This window comes from Cylas formicarius, unplaced genomic scaffold, assembly GCF_029955315.1.
Source record: "Cylas formicarius isolate icCylForm1 unplaced genomic scaffold, icCylForm1.1 PGA_scaffold_1__22_contigs__length_36826433, whole genome shotgun sequence".
Taxonomy (NCBI): Eukaryota; Metazoa; Arthropoda; class Insecta; order Coleoptera; family Brentidae; genus Cylas; species Cylas formicarius.
Genome location: NW_026844264.1, coordinates 4,857,904 through 4,884,544, shown reverse-complemented (window position 1 = coordinate 4,884,544; position 26,641 = coordinate 4,857,904). Strand labels below are relative to the sequence as shown.

General features: G+C 34.1%; 1 protein-coding gene and 1 long non-coding RNA gene across 9 annotated transcripts in view; both read right to left on the bottom strand.

The window, feature by feature from the left end:
* The window catches only part of LOC132696963 (basement membrane-specific heparan sulfate proteoglycan core protein), a 571,468-nt gene that overhangs the window by 466,594 nt on the left and 78,233 nt on the right, over window positions 1–26,641 (bottom strand). The window lies entirely within an intron of this gene.
* On the bottom strand, window positions 16,876–17,987 carry LOC132697297 (uncharacterized). Its single transcript, XR_009618134.1, has 3 exons — window positions 17,827–17,987; window positions 17,473–17,583; window positions 16,876–17,309 (listed from the first exon to the last, which is right to left on the bottom strand). It is a non-coding gene; the product is annotated as an uncharacterized LOC132697297 (long non-coding RNA).

Here is a 26,641-nt window from a genome sequence, read left to right as displayed (position 1 = left end):
CGAGTATTCGAAGTGTTTTCGGAGCGCGAGCATTGAAGATGCCAAGTGAGATTTTGGCGAAACGTCTGCAGGATTCCAGTCGGATGCAAGATTTGCAGGATTCCAGTCGGATGCAGGATTCCAGTCGGAGTTCAACGAGCGAACGGATGATATCCCGGAATATAGTGTCATCATATATATATATATATATATATATATATATATATATATATATATATATATATATATATATATAATAAATAATAAATATATATATATATATATATATATATATATATATATATATATATATATATATATATATATATATATATATATATATATATATATATATATATATATAAATATATACGCCCAATTTCAACGGCGTTACTATAGCCTAAGATATAACATTGCAGCATATCGAACTTTTCCTTAGATGAAAAAGCGCGTTGGAAAATTTTAAATTTAATAAAATTATTTTGACATTTTCCCAGCGCCATCATGTCAGCGACTAGTGCAATAAAATATTGAAAATTTAATAAACACCCTTTTTTGCGACTTAAGCAAAGTAGAATAATATTGTTTCGTACACTGTTGTATTCGTAAAAAAAAATGCTATTTAATACTCAGTTTTTTCACAGACCTTATGAAAAATAAAGATGATGATGATTTCGCTGAAACCAAACGTCCTACTTAAAATCTCTCAACGCTATTTTGTAGAGCACAAAAAGTGGCTAAGAGAACATAACCTTTATTTTTCTATATCTCTTTAAAAAATAACTGCAGAAAAATATAAAAACGGAACATTCGGAAGTGATAGGAATTTTCTAGTTTTCTTTCTAACCTTTAAATTTTGCAACTTTTTTCTAATTTAAACATCTTCGTATCATTTGCAATATCACCGTGCTAGACATCCTTATCTTGGACGAGACACTGTATATAAAAGCTTTGATATTAGTTACTGCAGGTTTTTTTGAAAACGTTTTATAACGCTCTTACAATAAAACTTTTACCCTGACATTCTATAGCTTACCCTTATGCATCTCAAATCACCTAATAAAGAATGTTATAAGACCTAGTATATTTCCTAAGGTTATTTGGTTTCGCAATTATCAAAACATTAAATATAGGAGCAGCTTTTATGGAAAATGTGGTAAAACCCTGATAATATCCCGGCATTGCATTCTTACCACTTTTATGGGATCAAAACAACAGTCAATTAGACTCCCATTTGCTTTTGTCCGTCGTTCCCCAACTTCTTTCTTGTGTGTAATTTTAGGAGACCTCATTATTAGTTTAATTGTAAACATTATCTAGATGTATGTCAAAAACGAATCACACCACTTTCAAGAACATATAATTGATCAACAACTCAAAAGTGAGGTTATGATTGCATAATTGACATTTGACATACGTACTAATACTTTTCAATTGTTTTTTGTCCGGTTACTTTTATTTTTCTACCGGTTACGAAGCTTTTTATAAATACCTTTTAAGTAACTTAAAATGCTATAAAATCACCTTAAGTTTTATTTAAAATATTGCTGAAGGCATGTTGAATTATAAAAAAATTAAAAAGGTATGTCAATGATATACCAATGAAAAATATAACTTCCTGTGCTGCAGATAGCGCTCCCAATATGGTGGGCGAGAAAAATGGCTGCTTAAAATCGATGAAAGATGCGAATCCAGAAATAATTCTTGTGGCTTATTCTAAATTACAAGCAACAAAGCTAATGCCAAATGTGAGTATTCTTTCAAGCTATTTTGTGAAGAACATAATGAAGGCAATGTGGGACTTTTACTTATGACTGAAGTAAGATGACTGTCTAAAGGAAAACTGCTTGAAAAGATTAATGTAAATGTTTGACACTTTAAGTAGTTTTTTAAGTGACAAACCTGCAATGGAATATCTGTTAGCAATTGATGGTAAAGCATTTGCCAGTTATTTAGCCGATATCTTTGAAAAACTAAATATATTAAATAAGCAGCTTCAAGAAACAAATTCCTTGCGGAAGCAAAATCGAAGATATTTAGTTTAATTATCCATAACTCTGAACAGTTTCATTGGCTTCAAAAATTGTTATTGTCAATTATCTGAATACAAGAAATATTTTCTGAATTAAAATTAAATAACTTTCCAAACATACATGATGCAGCCAATTTTATCGGATTTGCCTATCATATGAAATATTCACTATCAAAACGAACTCACAAAATTTCAAAATGATCAGTGAGTTAAAGCTTAAAATTTACAAAAAGGTTTAGGCTACAAAATGAAACTTGCTGACGTTTCCCCAATCATCCTACTGCTAAAGGCATGAACATTGTCTCGGATGATTGATCCCCACATTGGTGAAAGATGAAAACTTGAGTCGCGGTTAAGATTGTTTGGTGCTAATAAAGTTCTATGGATTTTTAGATTTTTCTTTGGTAGACGAATTGTTATATCCAAGAAATTTTGTTTTATCGAATAGATTTGATGCTGGTTTCATGAGTATGTTCGTCAATTGCTGATCAGTTTAATTGTCACAGTCTTAAGGCTATTTCATGTTCTGTTAGCCCAGCTGATATTTTTGGCTAACTAGTAAATAAGTTTTTAACGTTATATTACTTAAAAATTTCTGATATGTGGCAAGTGATGTTTTAAATGTAAGGACTAAAATGGCAAGTGTAGTATGAAGTCATTGTCTTTGGAGGGTGTATTTTATGATGGAACGCTTAATATGTCTAATGTGGGAATTATTAGTGAGAAAAGCAAATATAAAGTGTTTTAATTCAGACGTTAATGATGATAATGGAAATAATTTGACCGTTACCACAAAATACCTTCCAATCTATTCTAATCTAATGTAATGGTTTTTAATTGTTCAATGAAGTGAACGAATTAAGTACGAAACTATCAGTTTTGTCTTCAAAGGGTTTTAATATACAAGCTAGTTATTTTCCTAGAGAATAAATTCGAGAATCGATGGTACTGACAATAGATCGAAGGGGTAGTCCTGATTCGTGAATCTTAAAGAGTAATTAGAGACGAGGAATTTTAAAGTCATGAGGTGTGACAGAGTTTTTCACTTAGTCGCATAGTGAAGAAGCTTTAATAATAGATGACGTGGGATCTTTTATAACTTGACGATAGGATCCATCTGTAAAAATATCTCCGACACAATGTTCAGCCCCCTCCTTTAGCTCCGCCCCCCTCAAAAAGTATATAAGCAAGTACCGAGTAAAATGCAACCCAGTTTCAATTAAGTTCTTAAGAAGCAACGCGCAAACTTCAGCAAGTTTGATTTATCTACAACCAAAGCAGGAGGAATTCACAAGATTTTTAAGCAGTTAAACAGAAATCAAATACTCAACTTGAACCAAATTTGCAAGAAAACTATTGGTACTTTTATGATCTTCACATTTAGCTGAATGTAGATTTAGTGCTGTAAATGATTTGCTGAGAAAAAAATCGGCTAGAAATAACACAGTGTGGATACAGTGTGAGACTAAAACTAACAAATTTGAATCTAATGTAAAATCTTTGTGCAGCAATTAAAATAATAAATCAATATAGGAAAATCTTTTTGAATTTCAGTTTTTCATTACACCGAGTGTCCCAATAAGGGCAACGAGGTAAAAATGGGGAAAAACTTGATTAAATCATTCAGGAAGGTACGCAAGAAATTATTTTTGAGTTTCTAAAATGGCCACCATAGGGCGTACTTGCCATATTAATTTTAAAACCAATTATCTTATAATTCAGATCTTTTTTGATATATGCAAAATTATTTTTTGTATTCCCGTCTGTAAAATACCTAATTACCCACCGATCTAGCGTGCGGGAATCGTCACTTTACCACGTCAGTTCCCATGAATCCGAGCCACTTCGGACATTTCCGGGATTTTACCGCACGGATTTGGGAGCAATCGGATGTTTTCGAAGATATTTCCCATGCTTTGAATTTTAACGTTTGTCAATTCTGACGATCATGTCAATGAATGTATTCGTGTTGTATTGCGAAAATGTACCCAAAAACTAACGGTCGTAGAAAAAGTATAGTATGCAACCCGTTCGGTAAACTTTTAAACTCACTCGTTTATTAAAAATTCGCTCCGCTGCGCTCCGGTCATGTCAAAGAAATTAGTGAGTCAAATGCCGTTTACCGCACTTTTTGCATAATATACTATTACTTAAACTAGGCAATGGAACGTGCATGAGTGAAATGATTGCGATAGATTACCCTTCCACCTGATGGCGTTTCCTGAAAGAATGACAAATAAAAAATAAAAATAAAATGCAACGATATGACTTCCTTACGTTATTAGACAGTTAAACAAACGCTCAATAACTCAGTCAAAAACGCATCTCAATATCTTTATACTAACCTAAAATATGTATAAAAATAATTTAAAATTGAAAGTTGAATTGAAATAAAAGTTCGTTATTTACCTTAGTTTATATCAGTTTTTTTACAATACCATAGATATTATTGCTATGTAATGATATACTTATTTGATTTCAAATATTGCGTAATATTGCGTTTTTCTTTCGCCGCCTGGTGGCCATTTCAGAACCTCAGAAATAATTTCCAGCGTTTCCTCTTATGCGATTTACTTTTTTTTTTTTACTAACATCCGTTTTCCTTACTGAAACACCCGATATGTTTTGAAAATTTACTGACTGACTTATTCCTAACACCTGTCAGTTTCTTAAGTGAACAATTCAACTTTTTAATATTAAAAATTATGTATGTTTCATAGACGCCTTATATTTACGCTATTGTAAATCCGATCAGTATCATAAAAACAAAAACTTGAAAATTGTATGCGCGGCAGATCTCCACACGTATTAATTAATACCCGCGTTTTCAATTAAAGCGAATAAATTAATAACAAATGAAAATTCGATTTGAATTGATCCAACTAAGCCGGACGCCTCGGGGGTAAAATATGCATAACGGCCAAGGTGGGCGGCAATTTTTACGAAAATCTGGTGCCTAGATTTATGGATCGGTGATGTCATGGCGGCAAACGTGGCTATTGACATTTACCAAACATCGTTCCCACCCGCGTTGGTTGCAAAATACGTCTATTAATTTTAAAGAGTGAAACGCGTCGTAAACTTGGTAAGCCAACATTATTTAACGTACGGATTGATGTTCATTTCTTTATTTGGTACATAGTCGGAGAAGGGGTATCGATTTATTAATTTTGCCTTTTTTTTATTCCTTGTCTCTGGTTGGTTCTCTGCCTTCACATTAATTAATAATAATGCTAATAATATTAATAATATTAATAATAATAATAATAATAATAATAATAATAATAATTATTATTATTATTATTATTATTATTATTCTTGCTATTATACTATTATTATCATTATATTGTTATTATGATTATGATTATTATTTACTATTATTAAGTCAAGGTTACCCTTCGTGCAACACGTAACGACGGACAAGACGACAGGTTCCTAGTACCTATCACGGGCTTTTACAAGAGTCCCACCAGATCTCGACTAAGACCGAGCTTTTCAAGGTTTTTCGCTAGTCGCTTTTCAAAGGCCAATAGCCGAGATAATTAGCGGTAATACTTTGATTGTTTGAAGTTAGTAGGTCCTTTTTAGCTCGTGTCAAAGATCCTGATATTGTGTAAAATCTTTGATAAAGGGCAATTTTTTATTTTTGTTGATATACAGAATGTCCGGGTTGTTATGCTACATTTGTCTATCATTGTATCCCAGCAAACTTTAGCGGAACCATTCGCGATCACTGGTTTGGGGTTGTACTTGTAATACGGCAGAATGTCCCTGATCAAATTATTTTTGTAGCAGATGTTACTATGTACGATTTTCGCTATGTTATTATATTATATTCAAGCATTCTTTTGGAGCAATTACGCTACATGCGCCGATAATATGCTGTATGGTTTCAAGTTTCTGATTGCACACTCTGCACAAATCGCTTGGAATGTTCTGATTCAGGACATATCGGATATAGTACCTTGTAGGCACAACCTGGTTCTGCACCGCGAATATGGCTCCCTCCCTTTCCCGATTCAGTCGACCCTGGCGAAGGTATGTGCAAGACAATTCCTTGTCTTGAACCGGCCATGGACTTCTTTACTTAGCCTTTCTTCCTCCTGATTAGAGGGAGCAAACGCTACATCGTTGACTAAATTGAGGGGAGTGAAGTTTTTAAGTTTAAGTAAGTTGGAGCTTTTCAAATATTTTACCAGTTTCTGTTTTTGATTTAAGTGACGCGTTCGCAGACAGAAGAGACCTCGTCCACCATTCTGCCTAGTGATATATAGTCGCGCATTAGAGGAATTCGGATGATGGCTTCTATATGAGGCTAGTGTTGTGCGTACTAACCTATCAATTTCTTGCAGGTCAGTATCGATACATTTTATAACCCCAAGTGTGAACTGCACCACTGGCATCGCCCAGGAATTATTATTATTATTATTAAGCAGGATTGTGCCACTACACAAGAAGGGAGATACCAGCGTCCCCTCAAATTATGGACCTATTGCAATCATCCCTATAATGGGTAAGATTGTCGAAATCATCTTAAAAAATCGTTTACTGAAATATTTTGAAAAATACAAACTTTTGTACAAAAAACAGTTCGGGTTTAGGCGCGGAAGGTCCACCACGCATGCTCTGCTAAGTCTTCTTGGGAGGGAGCATTGTCGAAGCCTTTGACGCTCGTGAAATAGCAGAGGCCATCTTTTGTGATCTCACGAAGGCTTTTGATTGTGTGGATCATGGAATGCTGATGCAAAAGCTTGAGTGGTATGGCATCAGGGGCATGCCTCACAGATTATTGCGCTCTTACCTTAGCGGCAGACTTCAGCATGTCGAAGTGAATGGAAGATTCAGTAGTTATATCTTGCCGGTATTGTTTGGAGTGCCGCAAGGCTCGGTGCTCGGGCCCCTGTTGCTTATAGTTTACATCAACGATTTGCCTTCCCACAAACCATGTAAAACTACGCTCTACCCGGATGATACAATTCTTTTATTCCGAGCTAGGAACCCATATGAACTTAGTATTGATAGTGTGGCAAATAAGACTAGAGCGCGTGGATGGTTCAGGTTGAACTCCTTACAGTTAAATAAAAATAAAACGAACCATCTTATTTTCTCTTGTAGCAAGGTGCACAATTTAACCAATGCTCCGGTTAAGGTGTTATTATTATTATTATTATTATTATTATTATTATTATTATTATTATTATTATTATTATTACTAGTGTTCATTAAGATTATATGGGCGAAGTCTGACCTTAAAGATGCTCACACTTAACCCACATCTAAATACAATCTACACATATCAAGTAAAAGTAAGCGTGAAACTGTAACAATAATATATGTACCTTAAACGACACATCAAAGAAGAACCTTGTTATAACATATAAATTTACACTTGATTTTTACAATTTAGTCATTACCCTCGGAAAGAAGTAAATGCCTTTATATATAAAAGCTAAAAGTTTTTCATGTTGCAAGAAACTTTGATTTGAGAATGTGATTTAAGGAGTTGAACAAAAATTCAGCAAAAGAATATCGAAATTTTGCAGTTCTATGTAACAGGATAGTGAGCGTGGCTAGGTCATGAATTGATTTTCTAAATAATAATTTATCATTCAAATATTTAGGAATGCTGGAATTTACCACACGTTTCAAAAAACATAGAAAGTTGTGCTTGAAAACGTTTTTATAGTTAACAAAATTAATTTCTTGAATGCTCCGGATATACGGTAACATTTGCGTAAGTTATAAATAAAACGGCAACAACTATTCTTATTTTTTTGTAGATAAGAGGTATCAGTGTCACAGGGCTATCATACAAAATTGCGGTAAGATAAACGAGAGAGAACAAGACTCTTACATAACTGGATTTTCATGTCATCCGACAATATATCTTTACTAGAATACAGCAATCTCAAAATCATATTACACTCTTTGGAGACATGCGCAACATGATCCAAAACGTCATATTCTTATCAATATATATTTTTTTAACACACTCTTCAACTTTAAATAATGTTGAAATGGAATAACAAAAAAATTTTCCACCAAAAATTTTTTACACAATCGTTTGCAAATTTTATCAAAATTCAAGTCAAAATCAAATGAGGAAAATTATTTAAACGTACAATGGTAAGTAGCGCAAAATATCCTTTTAATAACAATAATAAATAATAGAAACCAATTGTTGTAATTTCCTTCGATAGCTCAGTAAAACGACAGAATGAACTCGCAATAATACAAAACTTTAAAAGGAGAGAAAACGCTTCAAGTCTCTTACCTTGATGGTGTTCGGTTGTTTTTCACTTAAAGAAAGATGATAGCACTGGATAACGGTACTAACACCTATGTCAATCAAGGTACGACTTCACACCTTCTGTTCTTCGCGAATTTTTGTTCCCTCGTAGGTTTGCGTGAGGATATTTAAAGAACATGCTAGCGTGGTTTTAAATTGAACCAGATCTTTATCATTCTTTTTTCTATTTCTCACTTAATTAATTAACTTTTGCTTTCAAAACATATCTTCTCAACAATTGGAAACTTGAGTTCTATTTTAACATACCAGGATTTTGAAAAATTCTCAAAAAAATGATGGAGTCACAATTCTCTCATATATAACACAAAAGTAAACCAAAGAAACTAAAATGACTGCTGTTCATTAGGAAAGATCTTTCTCTCCCATTTTCTTTTGTCTGTGTTTCTTCCTTTGCTGTATGTTTGTTTTTTCTAGTTTAATTGACTTCAACAGCTCCTCGTGTTGAAAAGAGGCTGCGTATTCATTCTGAAAGTATTTGGTCTGGCATGTATAATTCGTAATTAGGAACAATAAACTTTATTATTATTATGACCATTTGTATGTCATGTTTTTGTTGGATTATGGTATGCAAATATAGATATAGAAAGCAAAGCCCTTGCACCAAATTTAAATGGACGTATGTAACGTACATACGAATAATTTACGGTTTTAATCGTTCGATAGGAAGTTGTCTACATAAACCAACTAAAAATTAGCTAGAATTTAAAATTATTAAAATAAACATACAAGAGTTTTATTATTAAAACTAAAATTTATTTTAAATACAATGCGGTTTTATAATTGTCATAAACGATAATTTATAATCACTAACAAAATGGAAAAATCGTAAGATATTGGTATGATTTTACACAAAAAAAAAGCAATAATCGGAAACAGATCAGACTTTTGAAAAAAAAATTACGCAAAACCTATAAATAAACTATATGAAACAGCATAGATCACCGAAATTAATACGCGATTTATCAACCATCTCATAAACACGGATTTCATTTCACGCAATAGAATTTATCACTCAAATTATTCGTTAAGGTATGCCCGCCATGCCAAATTTCAACCGAATGAGTTATATTTTGAATATTGCTTAATTTTCTTTCTAAATGGTGATATCCACACGCTTAACCACTTTTTCCGTGAAGATTTAATGAGATCTAGGCAAATTTTGAGCAAACACTGCTTCGAATGTTTAATGGAGCTTCTCTAAATGTATTTCATAGTTGCTTCACAAATTCGTGTATTATCGACATAAGGCCTATATCCCCAATATCTATATGAGTTCAATGCATTAGTATTTATTGTCAAGCCGTAGTGTTCAGAGCATTATCTCAGTAGTATCACAATATTCAACATTAGTAATGAAATGGCGATATTCACAGCAACGAAAAGATGTTCGAAGAATTTTCCACTGTCAGAAAAGTAGTACAGTGGTAAAATAATCACCTCAAACATGACATTCTTTTAAAAAAAAGTGGATGGAGTTGATAGGTGATTATTGTTCAAAATGCCCGTGAAGGTACGTACCATGACACTTAAATCTAAACGTTTTTAAAATTTCTACGAAAAAACTGGCGAGACAACTAGCGGAAAGCAGTCCACCATCTGATTAAAGAAATAGGGAAAATGTGGGCAAGTACCGAGTAAAATGCAACCCAGTTTCAATTAAGTTCTTAAGAAGCAACGCGCAAACTTCAGCAAGTTTGATTTATCTACAACCAAAGCAGGAGGAATTCACAAGATTTTTAAGCAGTTAAACAGAAATCAAATACTCAACTTGAACCAAATTTGCAAGAAAACTATTGGTACTTTTATGATCTTCACATTTAGCTGAATGTAGATTTAGTGCTGTAAATGATTTGCTGAGAAAAAAATCGGCTAGAAATAACACAGTGTGGATACAGTGTGAGACTAAAACTAACAAATTTGAATCTAATGTAAAATCTTTGTGCAGCAATTAAAATAATAAATCAATATAGGAAAATCTTTTTGAATTTCAGTTTTTCATTACACCGAGTGTCCCAATAAGGGCAACGAGGTAAAAATGGGGAAAAACTTGATTAAATCATTCAGGAAGGTACGCAAGAAATTATTTTTGAGTTTCTAAAATGGCCACCATAGGGCGTACTTGCCATATTAATTTTAAAACCAATTATCTTATAATTCAGATCTTTTTTGATATATGCAAAATTATTTTTTGTATTCCCGTCTGTAAAATACCTAATTACCCACCGATCTAGCGTGCGGGAATCGTCACTTTACCACGTCAGTTCCCATGAATCCGAGCCACTTCGGACATTTCCGGGATTTTACCGCACGGATTTGGGAGCAATCGGATGTTTTCGAAGATATTTCCCATGCTTTGAATTTTAACGTTTGTCAATTCTGACGATCATGTCAATGAATGTATTCGTGTTGTATTGCGAAAATGTACCCAAAAACTAACGGTCGTAGAAAAAGTATAGTATGCAACCCGTTCGGTAAACTTTTAAACTCACTCGTTTATTAAAAATTCGCTCCGCTGCGCTCCGGTCATGTCAAAGAAATTAGTGAGTCAAATGCCGTTTACCGCACTTTTTGCATAATATACTATTACTTAAACTAGGCAATGGAACGTGCATGAGTGAAATGATTGCGATAGATTACCCTTCCACCTGATGGCGTTTCCTGAAAGAATGACAAATAAAAAATAAAAATAAAATGCAACGATATGACTTCCTTACGTTATTAGACAGTTAAACAAACGCTCAATAACTCAGTCAAAAACGCATCTCAATATCTTTATACTAACCTAAAATATGTATAAAAATAATTTAAAATTGAAAGTTGAATTGAAATAAAAGTTCGTTATTTACCTTAGTTTATATCAGTTTTTTTACAATACCATAGATATTATTGCTATGTAATGATATACTTATTTGATTTCAAATATTGCGTAATATTGCGTTTTTCTTTCGCCGCCTGGTGGCCATTTCAGAACCTCAGAAATAATTTCCAGCGTTTCCTCTTATGCGATTTACTTTTTTTTTTTTACTAACATCCGTTTTCCTTACTGAAACACCCGATATGTTTTGAAAATTTACTGACTGACTTATTCCTAACACCTGTCAGTTTCTTAAGTGAACAATTCAACTTTTTAATATTAAAAATTATGTATGTTTCATAGACGCCTTATATTTACGCTATTGTAAATCCGATCAGTATCATAAAAACAAAAACTTGAAAATTGTATGCGCGGCAGATCTCCACACGTATTAATTAATACCCGCGTTTTCAATTAAAGCGAATAAATTAATAACAAATGAAAATTCGATTTGAATTGATCCAACTAAGCCGGACGCCTCGGGGGTAAAATATGCATAACGGCCAAGGTGGGCGGCAATTTTTACGAAAATCTGGTGCCTAGATTTATGGATCGGTGATGTCATGGCGGCAAACGTGGCTATTGACATTTACCAAACATCGTTCCCACCCGCGTTGGTTGCAAAATACGTCTATTAATTTTAAAGAGTGAAACGCGTCGTAAACTTGGTAAGCCAACATTATTTAACGTACGGATTGATGTTCATTTCTTTATTTGGTACATAGTCGGAGAAGGGGTATCGATTTATTAATTTTGCCTTTTTTTTATTCCTTGTCTCTGGTTGGTTCTCTGCCTTCACATTAATTAATAATAATGCTAATAATATTAATAATATTAATAATAATAATAATAATAATAATAATAATAATTATTATTATTATTATTATTATTATTATTATTCTTGCTATTATACTATTATTATCATTATATTGTTATTATGATTATGATTATTATTTACTATTATTAAGTCAAGGTTACCCTTCGTGCAACACGTAACGACGGACAAGACGACAGGTTCCTAGTACCTATCACGGGCTTTTACAAGAGTCCCACCAGATCTCGACTAAGACCGAGCTTTTCAAGGTTTTTCGCTAGTCGCTTTTCAAAGGCCAATAGCCGAGATAATTAGCGGTAATACTTTGATTGTTTGAAGTTAGTAGGTCCTTTTTAGCTCGTGTCAAAGATCCTGATATTGTGTAAAATCTTTGATAAAGGGCAATTTTTTATTTTTGTTGATATACAGAATGTCCGGGTTGTAATGCTACATTTGTCTATCATTGTATCCCAGCAAACTTTAGCGGAACCATTCGCGATCACTGGTTTGGGGTTGTACTTGTAATACGGCAGAATGTCCCTGATCAAATTATTTTTGTAGCAGATGTTACTATGTACGATTTTCGCTATGTTATTATATTATATTCAAGCATTCTTTTGGAGCAATTACGCTACATGCGCCGATAATATGCTGTATGGTTTCAAGTTTCTGATTGCACACTCTGCACAAATCGCTTGGAATGTTCTGATTCAGGACATATCGGATATAGTACCTTGTAGGCACAACCTGGTTCTGCACCGCGAATATGGCTCCCTCCCTTTCCCGATTCAGTCGACCCTGGCGAAGGTATGTGCAAGACAATTCCTTGTCTTGAACCGGCCATGGACTTCTTTACTTAGCCTTTCTTCCTCCTGATTAGAGGGAGCAAACGCTACATCGTTGACTAAATTGAGGGGAGTGAAGTTTTTAAGTTTAAGTAAGTTGGAGCTTTTCAAATATTTTACCAGTTTCTGTTTTTGATTTAAGTGACGCGTTCGCAGACAGAAGAGACCTCGTCCACCATTCTGCCTAGTGATATATAGTCGCGCATTAGAGGAATTCGGATGATGGCTTCTATATGAGGCTAGTGTTGTGCGTACTAACCTATCAATTTCTTGCAGGTCAGTATCGATACATTTTATAACCCCAAGTGTGAACTGCACCACTGGCATCGCCCAGGAATTATTATTATTATTATTAAGCAGGATTGTGCCACTACACAAGAAGGGAGATACCAGCGTCCCCTCAAATTATGGACCTATTGCAATCATCCCTATAATGGGTAAGATTGTCGAAATCATCTTAAAAAATCGTTTACTGAAATATTTTGAAAAATACAAACTTTTGTACAAAAAACAGTTCGGGTTTAGGCGCGGAAGGTCCACCACGCATGCTCTGCTAAGTCTTCTTGGGAGGGAGCATTGTCGAAGCCTTTGACGCTCGTGAAATAGCAGAGGCCATCTTTTGTGATCTCACGAAGGCTTTTGATTGTGTGGATCATGGAATGCTGATGCAAAAGCTTGAGTGGTATGGCATCAGGGGCATGCCTCACAGATTATTGCGCTCTTACCTTAGCGGCAGACTTCAGCATGTCGAAGTGAATGGAAGATTCAGTAGTTATATCTTGCCGGTATTGTTTGGAGTGCCGCAAGGCTCGGTGCTCGGGCCCCTGTTGCTTATAGTTTACATCAACGATTTGCCTTCCCACAAACCATGTAAAACTACGCTCTACCCGGATGATACAATTCTTTTATTCCGAGCTAGGAACCCATATGAACTTAGTATTGATAGTGTGGCAAATAAGACTAGAGCGCGTGGATGGTTCAGGTTGAACTCCTTACAGTTAAATAAAAATAAAACGAACCATCTTATTTTCTCTTGTAGCAAGGTGCACAATTTAACCAATGCTCCGGTTAAGGTGTTATTATTATTATTATTATTATTATTATTATTATTATTATTATTATTATTATTATTATTACTAGTGTTCATTAAGATTATATGGGCGAAGTCTGACCTTAAAGATGCTCACACTTAACCCACATCTAAATACAATCTACACATATCAAGTAAAAGTAAGCGTGAAACTGTAACAATAATATATGTACCTTAAACGACACATCAAAGAAGAACCTTGTTATAACATATAAATTTACACTTGATTTTTACAATTTAGTCATTACCCTCGGAAAGAAGTAAATGCCTTTATATATAAAAGCTAAAAGTTTTTCATGTTGCAAGAAACTTTGATTTGAGAATGTGATTTAAGGAGTTGAACAAAAATTCAGCAAAAGAATATCGAAATTTTGCAGTTCTATGTAACAGGATAGTGAGCGTGGCTAGGTCATGAATTGATTTTCTAAATAATAATTTATCATTCAAATATTTAGGAATGCTGGAATTTACCACACGTTTCAAAAAACATAGAAAGTTGTGCTTGAAAACGTTTTTATAGTTAACAAAATTAATTTCTTGAATGCTCCGGATATACGGTAACATTTGCGTAAGTTATAAATAAAACGGCAACAACTATTCTTATTTTTTTGTAGATAAGAGGTATCAGTGTCACAGGGCTATCATACAAAATTGCGGTAAGATAAACGAGAGAGAACAAGACTCTTACATAACTGGATTTTCATGTCATCCGACAATATATCTTTACTAGAATACAGCAATCTCAAAATCATATTACACTCTTTGGAGACATGCGCAACATGATCCAAAACGTCATATTCTTATCAATATATATTTTTTTAACACACTCTTCAACTTTAAATAATGTTGAAATGGAATAACAAAAAAATTTTCCACCAAAAATTTTTTACACAATCGTTTGCAAATTTTATCAAAATTCAAGTCAAAATCAAATGAGGAAAATTATTTAAACGTACAATGGTAAGTAGCGCAAAATATCCTTTTAATAACAATAATAAATAATAGAAACCAATTGTTGTAATTTCCTTCGATAGCTCAGTAAAACGACAGAATGAACTCGCAATAATACAAAACTTTAAAAGGAGAGAAAACGCTTCAAGTCTCTTACCTTGATGGTGTTCGGTTGTTTTTCACTTAAAGAAAGATGATAGCACTGGATAACGGTACTAACACCTATGTCAATCAAGGTACGACTTCACACCTTCTGTTCTTCGCGAATTTTTGTTCCCTCGTAGGTTTGCGTGAGGATATTTAAAGAACATGCTAGCGTGGTTTTAAATTGAACCAGATCTTTATCATTCTTTTTTCTATTTCTCACTTAATTAATTAACTTTTGCTTTCAAAACATATCTTCTCAACAATTGGAAACTTGAGTTCTATTTTAACATACCAGGATTTTGAAAAATTCTCAAAAAAATGATGGAGTCACAATTCTCTCATATATAACACAAAAGTAAACCAAAGAAACTAAAATGACTGCTGTTCATTAGGAAAGATCTTTCTCTCCCATTTTCTTTTGTCTGTGTTTCTTCCTTTGCTGTATGTTTGTTTTTTCTAGTTTAATTGACTTCAACAGCTCCTCGTGTTGAAAAGAGGCTGCGTATTCATTCTGAAAGTATTTGGTCTGGCATGTATAATTCGTAATTAGGAACAATAAACTTTATTATTATTATGACCATTTGTATGTCATGTTTTTGTTGGATTATGGTATGCAAATATAGATATAGAAAGCAAAGCCCTTGCACCAAATTTAAATGGACGTATGTAACGTACATACGAATAATTTACGGTTTTAATCGTTCGATAGGAAGTTGTCTACATAAACCAACTAAAAATTAGCTAGAATTTAAAATTATTAAAATAAACATACAAGAGTTTTATTATTAAAACTAAAATTTATTTTAAATACAATGCGGTTTTATAATTGTCATAAACGATAATTTATAATCACTAACAAAATGGAAAAATCGTAAGATATTGGTATGATTTTACACAAAAAAAAAGCAATAATCGGAAACAGATCAGACTTTTGAAAAAAAAATTACGCAAAACCTATAAATAAACTATATGAAACAGCATAGATCACCGAAATTAATACGCGATTTATCAACCATCTCATAAACACGGATTTCATTTCACGCAATAGAATTTATCACTCAAATTATTCGTTAAGGTATGCCCGCCATGCCAAATTTCAACCGAATGAGTTATATTTTGAATATTGCTTAATTTTCTTTCTAAATGGTGATATCCACACGCTTAACCACTTTTTCCGTGAAGATTTAATGAGATCTAGGCAAATTTTGAGCAAACACTGCTTCGAATGTTTAATGGAGCTTCTCTAAATGTATTTCATAGTTGCTTCACAAATTCGTGTATTATCGACATAAGGCCTATATCCCCAATATCTATATGAGTTCAATGCATTAGTATTTATTGTCAAGCCGTAGTGTTCAGAGCATTATCTCAGTAGTATCACAATATTCAACATTAGTAATGAAATGGCGATATTCACAGCAACGAAAAGATGTTCGAAGAATTTTCCACTGTCAGAAAAGTAGTACAGTGGTAAAATAATCACCTCAAACATGACATTCTTTTAAAAAAAAGTGGATGGAGTTGATAGGTGATTATTGTTCAAAATGCCCGTGAAGGTACGTACCATGACACTTAAATCTAAACGTTTTTAAAATTTCTACGAAAAAACTGGCGAGACAACTAGCGGAAAGCAGTCCACCATCTGATTAAAGAAATAGGGAAAATGTGGGGTTTCGATAACTAATTGATCTATAGAACTGTTAAATAATTAAATATAACGTCTAGAGGAAATGATGAAAAATAACATTAAATTCCAAATGTTAATGCCAACACTTCTCCTTGATCAGTTCTAATAGGTCACATAAATAAAAACAATCATTCAGTTTTTATTTCGACCAATACAGTTATCGCTCCAAACAACAACATTGCTTTTTTTCTGTAAGACCCAATTTCGTTACCACCATGTCCTGCCACACATGTATGAATGCCTGTCATCCCCAAAGTTGATTCCTAAGTTGTAGCATGAAAGTTGTCTCATGTAGAACATGTCAGAATGGGTTAAGTCCACTGAGAACACACGCGTGATGCTTCCTGGCACTTGCGATGATGCGATATCTGTTTTCATGAGCATACACGCTGCTTCCGCCTTGCTATGGTGCACCTCCAGCTCCAACTTTGCTGCCCCACTTCTTTCGCCCTGCGCTTTTATTGTGCAATTTAACGAGTCACATTTACGACAGGTGTGACTTTGACGTCCTCCAAATGAAACATTTGGAAAGTCTTCTTTCAACACTTTTTGGTAAAACTTGTAGGTGTCCAAACTAGTAGAGTAGTAGAGTAGATATTTCTGCAAAAACGCTTTATTAAAGCGGTTCATATTTCAATCTGGAATTTTTGCACTTTTTGCGAATAACGAGATTTTTCTCGGGGTATATTATTTATATGCTCTCTAACAAGCTGCCTATCACCCTAAGCTGTATGAGTTCTGATGTCTTTATAAACGGCTTTACCATGATGTACGTTCCACGGACTTTAGGTCTGCACTCATAGTATTTTTCAAAAAGTGTCAATCTATGTTCGTAGTTTAACGACTTGTAGTTAAATTTACATTTACATGTTATCTGCAAGAAAGAAGAATATTTTTTAGGACATAAAAATATATATACACAGAATAAAGGTCTGTCTACAAGATCGCCGTAGGGTTGTTCGTAATACTAAAAAAAAGGTTTGATGAGTATCTAATCCACTATACTAACAACAGCGCTCAGCCTGTGGATTCAAACCTACAGCGCATAAGATAAAATTTGGTACCGTCCTAGGGTCATGTAGACGATTCCATATTATAAATTAAAACAATAACTTACTTGTAGGTTAGGTATCTTTTTTTCAGCTACAGCGTTCCCATTTCTGTTTTTATAGGATTGTCCTGCAATTTTGCGTTGCCTTTGCCTATTCACTTAATCTTCCCATTTCTTGTGTTCGACGTTCAAAATTCATTTCGAATAGCTCTTTACAATATTTGACAGCGTCGTGACAGAAAACGATTTACGGCACTTGAGCCCTTTGTTGTAAAAATAACACATCACTAACAGGAAGCGCCACCTATCTGCGTAATTTGTTCCGGAAATTATGATCCTGACACTTTGCCCGCTTGACGGGTCATAGTGCATAGCACTTAGAATCTTTCTATTTAAAAATCTAATTTAAAAAAAAAAGGCATTTGGTCCCTTTGTTTCTTCTATTCTTCAAATGTAGTTTAAATATTTTTAAACATCGTCTTGTTTTTTGAATTTGAGATTGAAATATGGCAGTCACAGCAAAATAAATAAAGCTACCAACAAAAAAATCCAATATAACTTTCCCCAAACCACCCCCGCTGCCGTCGCCGGACGCACGAGCCGCCGATTAAGACGTTCCGCTCCCCCTAACCCCCTCCCGTCGGAAAACTTCTGTTTGATAAAAATAAAAGGCGGCCAAAGTTGGTAACGCAATTCATCACCGGCAGCATCGGCAGACAGAAGAGCTTTAGCTTTATATACAAGTATATTTCGTAAGTATTTTTGATATGGGGCTCGTTAATTACATTGTCGTTTCGCTATTAATAACGGGGCACGTCTCTTTCATTACGTTCCTCTCTCTTTCTCTCTCCCGTAAGCTCGCGGAGTAACCGCTATTTATTATTTCGACTTTAATAAATAACCTACAGATGTGGATAAAACGGTCAACAAAAATGTCGTCAGGCCGAATGTTATACAAATAAAATGAAACCGTGTTGTTACTTTCGAATTATATTGATTTAATTACGTAAAGACGTAAACTAAAACATTACGAAACTTTAAGAATACAACTGTACGGAAAACATCGACAACAATATACATTTTTCTACTCCCGTCTGTAAAATGCCAAAATGTCTAATTACACATCGATCTAGCGTACGGGAAGCGTCACTTGATCAGTCAGTTTCCTTTCCCACGGATCCGAGCCAAACTTTTGAAATATGCAGACTGTTTAAAAAATACGTTGCACTATTTAGACAATACATATTTGGCAGCATTGTTTCTAGTGGCTGATTTGGCTTTAACCTTTATAAAACATATTGATAAAATGTACGCCACTGACTTTAATTTAATTGATATACTTCCCTGAGATAGAGCGACTAAAACTACTAATTTTTCGTCCCTTGAATTTTTCTCATATCTTGCTTCGTTTACGAGATAAAAAGTAGAAGCTATTTTTTAACTTTCTAATAATATCTGTGACTAATTCAACCAAAAATAACTTAAAATTTATCATACAAATAATTTGCAAAAACGGTTGCGCAAAAAAAAAACATTGACAGAACGCAATGCGTGGAAGAAAATTCACAGCAAGTGGTTCAACTGTCTTTGAGAATTTGCCAAACAGTTCTTAAGTTTCTTGTCCTTTGAATTTGTTTGATTTCAAAAATTTCTCTATCGGGCGCAGTATCATTCGAGAACCATTTGTACAACCGCTTCCGATGCATTGCCATCGCAAAGTCCATAAATAAAGTGCAATATGTACATAGAGACTATACAACAGGGTTCCAAGTACTTACTGACCATTGTGGTTTCCTATAAGTTTTAGAACCCCAACAGCGTCTTCAAGGGATATGCTAGTGTTTTCTATCATATATGTTCCCCCAAAATCCCGTTTTGCAAGATTTATGTAATGTAAAACTGCAATAACTATTTATTTTTTGTCTAGAACTCTCAGGATCTAGCCCACAAAATCACCCACTCTTGTTTCTTCAAAAAATTATACGATCGATATCAACTAGGATGACTGGTGAAAGAAAAAGACCTAAGTTGCGGTTAAGATTATTTGGTTGTTTAGAGATTTCTATGGATTCTTTAAGCAGTTGGGCAGTATTCGTTAGCATTTCATGACTAACAACATGACAGTCTCCTCTTATCCTGTGTTTTATATCGTCTTTTGTTGTGGGGACAGTTTGATACACCTTGTCTTTAACATATCTCCACACAAAAATATAGTAAATCTTGTTTATATCTGGAGATTTAGGTGTTAGGTTAACTAATACTTACAAATCATACTGTTACTTCTTAATTCTCACAGATAATAATGCATTCTTCTCCCTGGATCCCAATACGAAAATCATGTCTTCATTTCTTCTATCTAAAACTTCATGGTTGAGCTGCAACTTAGGCAACCAACAACAAATTAATTATGAAATAGTCGGTTAATTCGTTGCACAATCGGAATGTACAAGAAATGAATGAGATAAGCATTGTTGGTTCTATGAAACTCCTGGTGAAATGGACGTGTAGCACGAATGTTTCGGAATGGAACGTGTAGACCAATCCTCGATGTAAACGAAAGACAGTCTTGTGTAGAATTAATGAGTCTCTGAACTAATTTTAAGTCCCTATGCTTCCTTCGACAAACAAGAGTTGTTAATGATGAGCCAAGGAATTCCTGATTGTTACAGAATTTATAGCTGCACTGAACAATTTCGATGCGCTGTATATGACAGGTGTAATTGGAACTCCATAATGAAGCAGCATATTCTAGATGCGATGTGACATACGAATAATGGCATTGATATTTGAGAAGTCCCTTGTACTGAGCCTAACAAAGTCCAGCATGCGAAGTGATTGCGACAATCTATCTTCTGGATTGCTAGACAGTCATTTTGAGTGGCTGTTCTTAACAACAGTTTCAGATCCTCATTAAAAGGAAAGAAAAAACTATACTTAAAACACGATGTAATGTAATTGACTAAGGTATTGAACAATAAATGAGATATATTACTTTCACACACTATTTGGACACTCTGTAGAGGGAAGCCTAGGAATTTGAAGCTCTGAACTCCCTAAAAGTTAAATTCGCCTATTGTGACATTTTTCCTGATGACACACATGGTTTTTATTTCAATGATATTACGACCCATTTAGTATATTTGTCTGATTATATTTCCCCTAGCAAAATTCTAGCCTATAAAGAGGTGGTGCAGCCCTTGGTTAAATTTCCAGGCCTTCTCCATCATTTGCCTAATCGCAAGTGTCTGTTCTATGGTTGATCACCAATGCAGCTGCCAACCAGCGGTGCTACTCGGTCCAGTATTGTTATTCAATAATATAATACCGCCTTTTGACACTATAAAAATTAAAAAGCATTGGGCAGTTTCCGAGAGGTCGTTAATAAATTTTAAATGTGGCAACGGTGTTCCGTCATGTTTAGAATGTGATTTCGTGTTGGCCGCGTACACATCGCGTCTCGTTTTGTTTACGACGTCACTGAATTATTAAAGTTTCGATCCGGCGCTTCTAAACTTGCTACAGTTGATGGTAACGAATTTACCATCAGCCCACACTAAACTAGACAAAAGAAAAATAAATATCGAATTCATGTTCGCTTTTATATTCTCCGGTTGTCAATTTCGCTTGGTATTAAATTTCCACTCAGCCGTAATACGACGTTCTCAATAACAGAAGATGAAAAACCCCCTCCCCGCGCACCGGGGAGCTGCAATCTTTGATTGTTTACGTTGCAATTCCGCTCTTAGATAACGTCGTAACGCCCTTCAATTCGTTGTTTGCTTATAAACTGAACGTAGTGTTTTACAAGCGATTTATAAGGCGAAGGCAATTGACTTTATTAAATCCAAATAGGCAAATTACTTCAACGAGCTCCGAGTCCTGTGTTGACATAACGGCGGCTGATTTTAAAAATCGCGAGTTTTACAGTAGGTGACACCCAAACCAAATTTTCAGATTATAAGGAGTAGTGGGTGGTGGTGGCAACAAGGCCATGCAACCATACCGCGGGCTCAATACGATACCGTAGATTTTGAAGGAAAAAAAACAGTTGTCTGGCAACACCGCCTATAAATTGCTCAAATCACAGCTGGACCTGGACTTCTTCCAATGCTATAATAATTTTCTTCATCATTACTCTAAAAAGTCCTGTTGTTGTGGAAGAGAACCAAGTTCCAAGGTTCTTTAATCAAGAAATTCTTCTCATGCCAGGTCCCCCTTTTTCCTGCAAATTTTCCTTATAATATTTCTTGCACTCTTTCTCGTTCCGCATTATACGACCCAGTATTCGAGCTTCCTTATTTTTACATTGGATTACATTAGATTTTATTTCATATCATGAACAATACAATTGTAAACAAGAAATTTTAACAAAAAGGAGTAAAAATGCATTCCGGCCAAATATTCCCTTACGGTTCCGTTGAATGACTGGAATGACAGGGAGGAATCTAGTATAAATATTCATACTGCTGTACGAGGTGTATTCAAAAAGTAAGATGACTTTAAAGTTTCCGGTTTTTTTTTTAATTTATTTACCAAAATTAATGTTGTCTCCTTCAAAGTAAACCCCTCCAGATATAATACATTTGTGCCAACGTTTTTTCCAATCCTCGAAGCACTTCTGGTTAGCATTTTCTAGTATAGCATTCCAGCGATATTTTCTCTTCTCAATCGTTCCAAACCCCCTTCCTTTCATGAGTTTCTTGAGTTTTGGGAACAGGAAAAAGTCGCAGGGGGCCATAGCCGGTGAATATGGTTTTGTTTTTCGCCAAAAATCCACGTTTCCGGACGTTTTCTTCGTATTGCTTTTTGCAAATGGCGCATAACTTCAAGGTAATATTCTTTATTGACCGTACGACCTTGTGGTAAGAACTCATAATGTACTACGCCCCCCTAAACAGTAAGCAAAACCTTGATATTTGATCGAACATGAAGTGCTTTTTTCGGTCTTAGCGATTTTGGGTTCTTCCATTGGGACGATTGGGCTGTGGTTTCGACGTGTTGGAACGTCAAGAGCGAAGTTCGTCATCGGCGTTTCGACCATCTTGGAACAGCTTATATCACTTATAAACATTTTTTTTTGTTGCTCGAAATAGATTCAGCATATGCCGTTGTCAACATTTCAAGTGTTTTGCAGCATTGTATTTCATTTTTTTGCACAAAATTTTATGCAAATTCCTTGTTTCATTTACTTGACAGCAGAAAATCGCCACCCACAAAACAACGCTTCTGTTTCACAAAAGAAAGTAAATATGCAAACTGACTGAAACTGTGAACATATATTAAGGACACGTGTATCAAAATAAGAAATAAAAATTTCGAAGATCAAATGTACGTAGTCCAATTACAAGTCACCTTATTTTTTGAACACACCTCCACTTCAATGCATGATCTATATAAATGTCCACAATTTGTTTTGAGTAAATTATTGGGTAGCAAGTTTGAGTTATATTTTAGGATATTAATGTCGTTAAAAAGTAGAAGTCAAAAAGCAAAAAATGATGCAAATAATACAATTTACTTAAAAATGAAGCATTTAATAATGAACTGTCTACTATCGGATACATTACATTATTTTACAATATCGCCAACAAATACAAATTGTCATTAATACATAGTTTTCATATCAATTGAAGGGTTAGCAAACTTTCTTTTAAAAATTTCTCTTCGCTTTCAAGATGGTCGATTATTACTCCCTTTCCTCCTTGGTCTGGAAGGCAATTTTGTTCGGCCACATTTTTGTTATAGTAGGACTTGACATCTATCGAATTTATTATTATTTATTTCAGTTAGAACAAAGCAGTTTGAGGGCAAGGACAGACTCATTAGTGATCGAATGAAATATTTCGCGACTAGGTATCAACCTGAATTTACATAGATATTAAAAAAGGTGAAGAAGCGAAAATTTATTGTGGTGTCAGTAAATTAAAAAAAAAACTAAATATGGATTTTCCTAATACTGAATTAATTGATATAATTTATATAGGGGGTGAGACGGAAATAATACTTTGTTGGTAGTAAGACTTTACAACAGAAAATCTCTTTAGTGTTTAATGGAACGGTGTGATGCTAGCGGTAGAATTGAATACGAAAAACTGGAAATGGTAAACCCGAATGCTACCAATGATGAAAAAGACTTGTAATTATATTAAGTAGCTATCTTATCCCAATACATCCCAATCTATTGTTAATCGCACCACTAGAAAACACAAATATTATCCCTGCCATTTGGAGCTATACCAAGAACTTCTAGACCGTGATTTTGAACAAACGGTAAACTTCTGCCCGTTATGAGTGAAGCAATAGAGGCCAATCCAATTTTTTTATATACAATAGTGTTTTCCGAAGAATATGCAGTTAATCATCATTATTATTCAACATTTAATCCATTCTGGGTATGGGAAGTGCAACACTTTAAAGTTCTTTTATCTTAACTTTTTCGAGAAGTTGGTAACATCGATATCCCACAAATGTGGTTTCAGCAAGATGGGGTTCCTCCGCATTACTATCGAGAAGTTCGAGAATTTTTAAATAATCATTATTAACAGAAATGGATCGGCAGAGGTGGATTTATTGGATGACATCCTCGATCATGTGACTTAACACTACTAGACTTCGCTTTGTGGTTATCTGGTTTTTGTTAATGTGAATCCCCCTGCAACCGCACAAAATATGGAAAATAGGATTCGGAACGTGTGCAGGAGAATGACACCTTTTATGATTAGGAACGTCGAAGAAAATATACGAAAAGGACTGAATATGTATATCTAAGTAAAAGGACATATTTTTGAACATTTATTGTGCCATAATAATAATTAAAAATAAGATAAGTTAATTTGTAGTAATAACTTAGTAATAAGTATTTAATATTATTAACTTTTTCTGTGATTTTGAAATTTGGCAATTATTTTCAGCAAAATTGCCAATAAATGTTTGTGCTTCATCTACGGCTCCGATAAAGTTATTTCTCTGGCTCACTTTTCAATCTTTTAGATAATAGTTTTGTCATGACTACCTAATATGATTGCAATAGTCTTAGACAAAACGAAGGATAAATATTGAAAAAGTTAAAACAAAAGTTTAAAAATAGGTATATGGCATACTTAATAAAAGTCGTAGGTTTTTGGAAGTTCAGAAAAAATAATATGTGGTGTACCATTTAAGAAAATCCAGATTCGTTTATTTCGAACACCCTGTAGCATCTAATTCAAATTCTGTTGCATACATATTTTACGTGATCTACCTTCAAAAATAATGGTGCTATCGTAACTTTTTTGCAAGTGTAAAAACTAGTATTTTTGAAGTTTGAAGTTTAAGAATTTCATGTTGAGTTTTTAAAAAAATGTATATTTTATTCGTCTCGTTTTTTTGAGTCATCCTGTATATTTTAAAATAAATTTAAATTGTGCATTCTAACAGTCTTTGTCTTTCCATTTTCTTTTAAAACCAATGAGATAAAAAAACTTTTCTGTATCGTCGACTCACCTGATACAGTAAAAAAAAATATACACCATTATACTAGGTAGCTAGTATATAAAATATAGCTTTATGTACACCGAGTTTCCTCATGCGTTTTTCTCATTTAGAGGTCCACTCAAAGATGAGGCCGCAAGAAATAATTCGAACGGCGTTAAAAATCATAATCGCATGCAAACGGGGTGACAAAGCATCAGGAACGTTAAAGCCGGCGACTTAACAAAGCGAGAAAATATAACGACACAGCCATTAAACGAATCGTATTCAGTTTTGACGTAAATCCGACTTTTTTCCCTGCCGAGACACCTCCCCACCGCCCTCCGTCCGGGGTCACTGATGATGTCCCGCCGGAAGTAACGTTTTTATTTACACAAAAAAGCGAGGTTGTTAAGCGTCGACAATAAACCATGACGGGGCGTTAAATACCCAAACATATATCTATATCTTCCGCTCGGGAATTTTTCTTTCAACATGGAGAGGCCAAAGGTTTTGAATTGCGACCGTAGTCAAAGAAAAGATCCAGTTTTGGCCCAATTCAAAGAAGATTGCAGCCCGTATTCGCCAATGAAGGTTTAACAGCTTGATGCGTAACAGATTGATATCATTTAACCAGCGTAGTGGTTAACAAAGACTCGCTATTCGCCACGTGCAGTTAACTTAAAATAATAACAAAAAGTATTAAAAACTTTTGGTTGCTGTTTTTGCTGTAAAAATATTACAAGAATGGATCGCGTGAAAAGATTTTTCAAATTTTCACGTCGAGAAAAAAACTGTAATAACTTCGATTCGATTCTGTAACCAGTAATACATCGGGTAAATTAAGTTCGAACCAACAGAAAGTGATATGTGGTATCAGGATTAGCAAGATCTTTAAATGACGCTAATGCGAGAATGATAATCTTTACGGCGCAAATTGCAATTTTCAATTAAAACTCGGAAAATCGGGTTTTGCGAGAAGCAGGGAATACAACAACCTTTTCCGAAAAATGTTTTAAACAGAAAAGTTGTGCGCTTCGAAAAACCCTACAACACCCAACTATTATCCAATTCGATTCATTTGTTCATGGATTATTGCAAAAAAACTATGTAAAGCGATCATTATTATATAAACAATATAAAAAGATTCATCCTTTTCAAATATTATATTAATATACACACAGGGCGTTTGTATTTTCGTCTACTAGTAACAATATGGAACATATTTCATGTATAATATCCTTTACCTAAATACTACCGTTTCTGTCGTATTTATGATTTTATGTCAACTGAAAGTGTTTGATTTATTTATAGAAGCGAATCTACTTTGGTTGTTTGTGTTGATACTTATTATATACATCCGATAATAGTGATTATTACATATTTGTTAATTGATTAATTTTAGAATAAAAACAAATTAAGGTTATATATA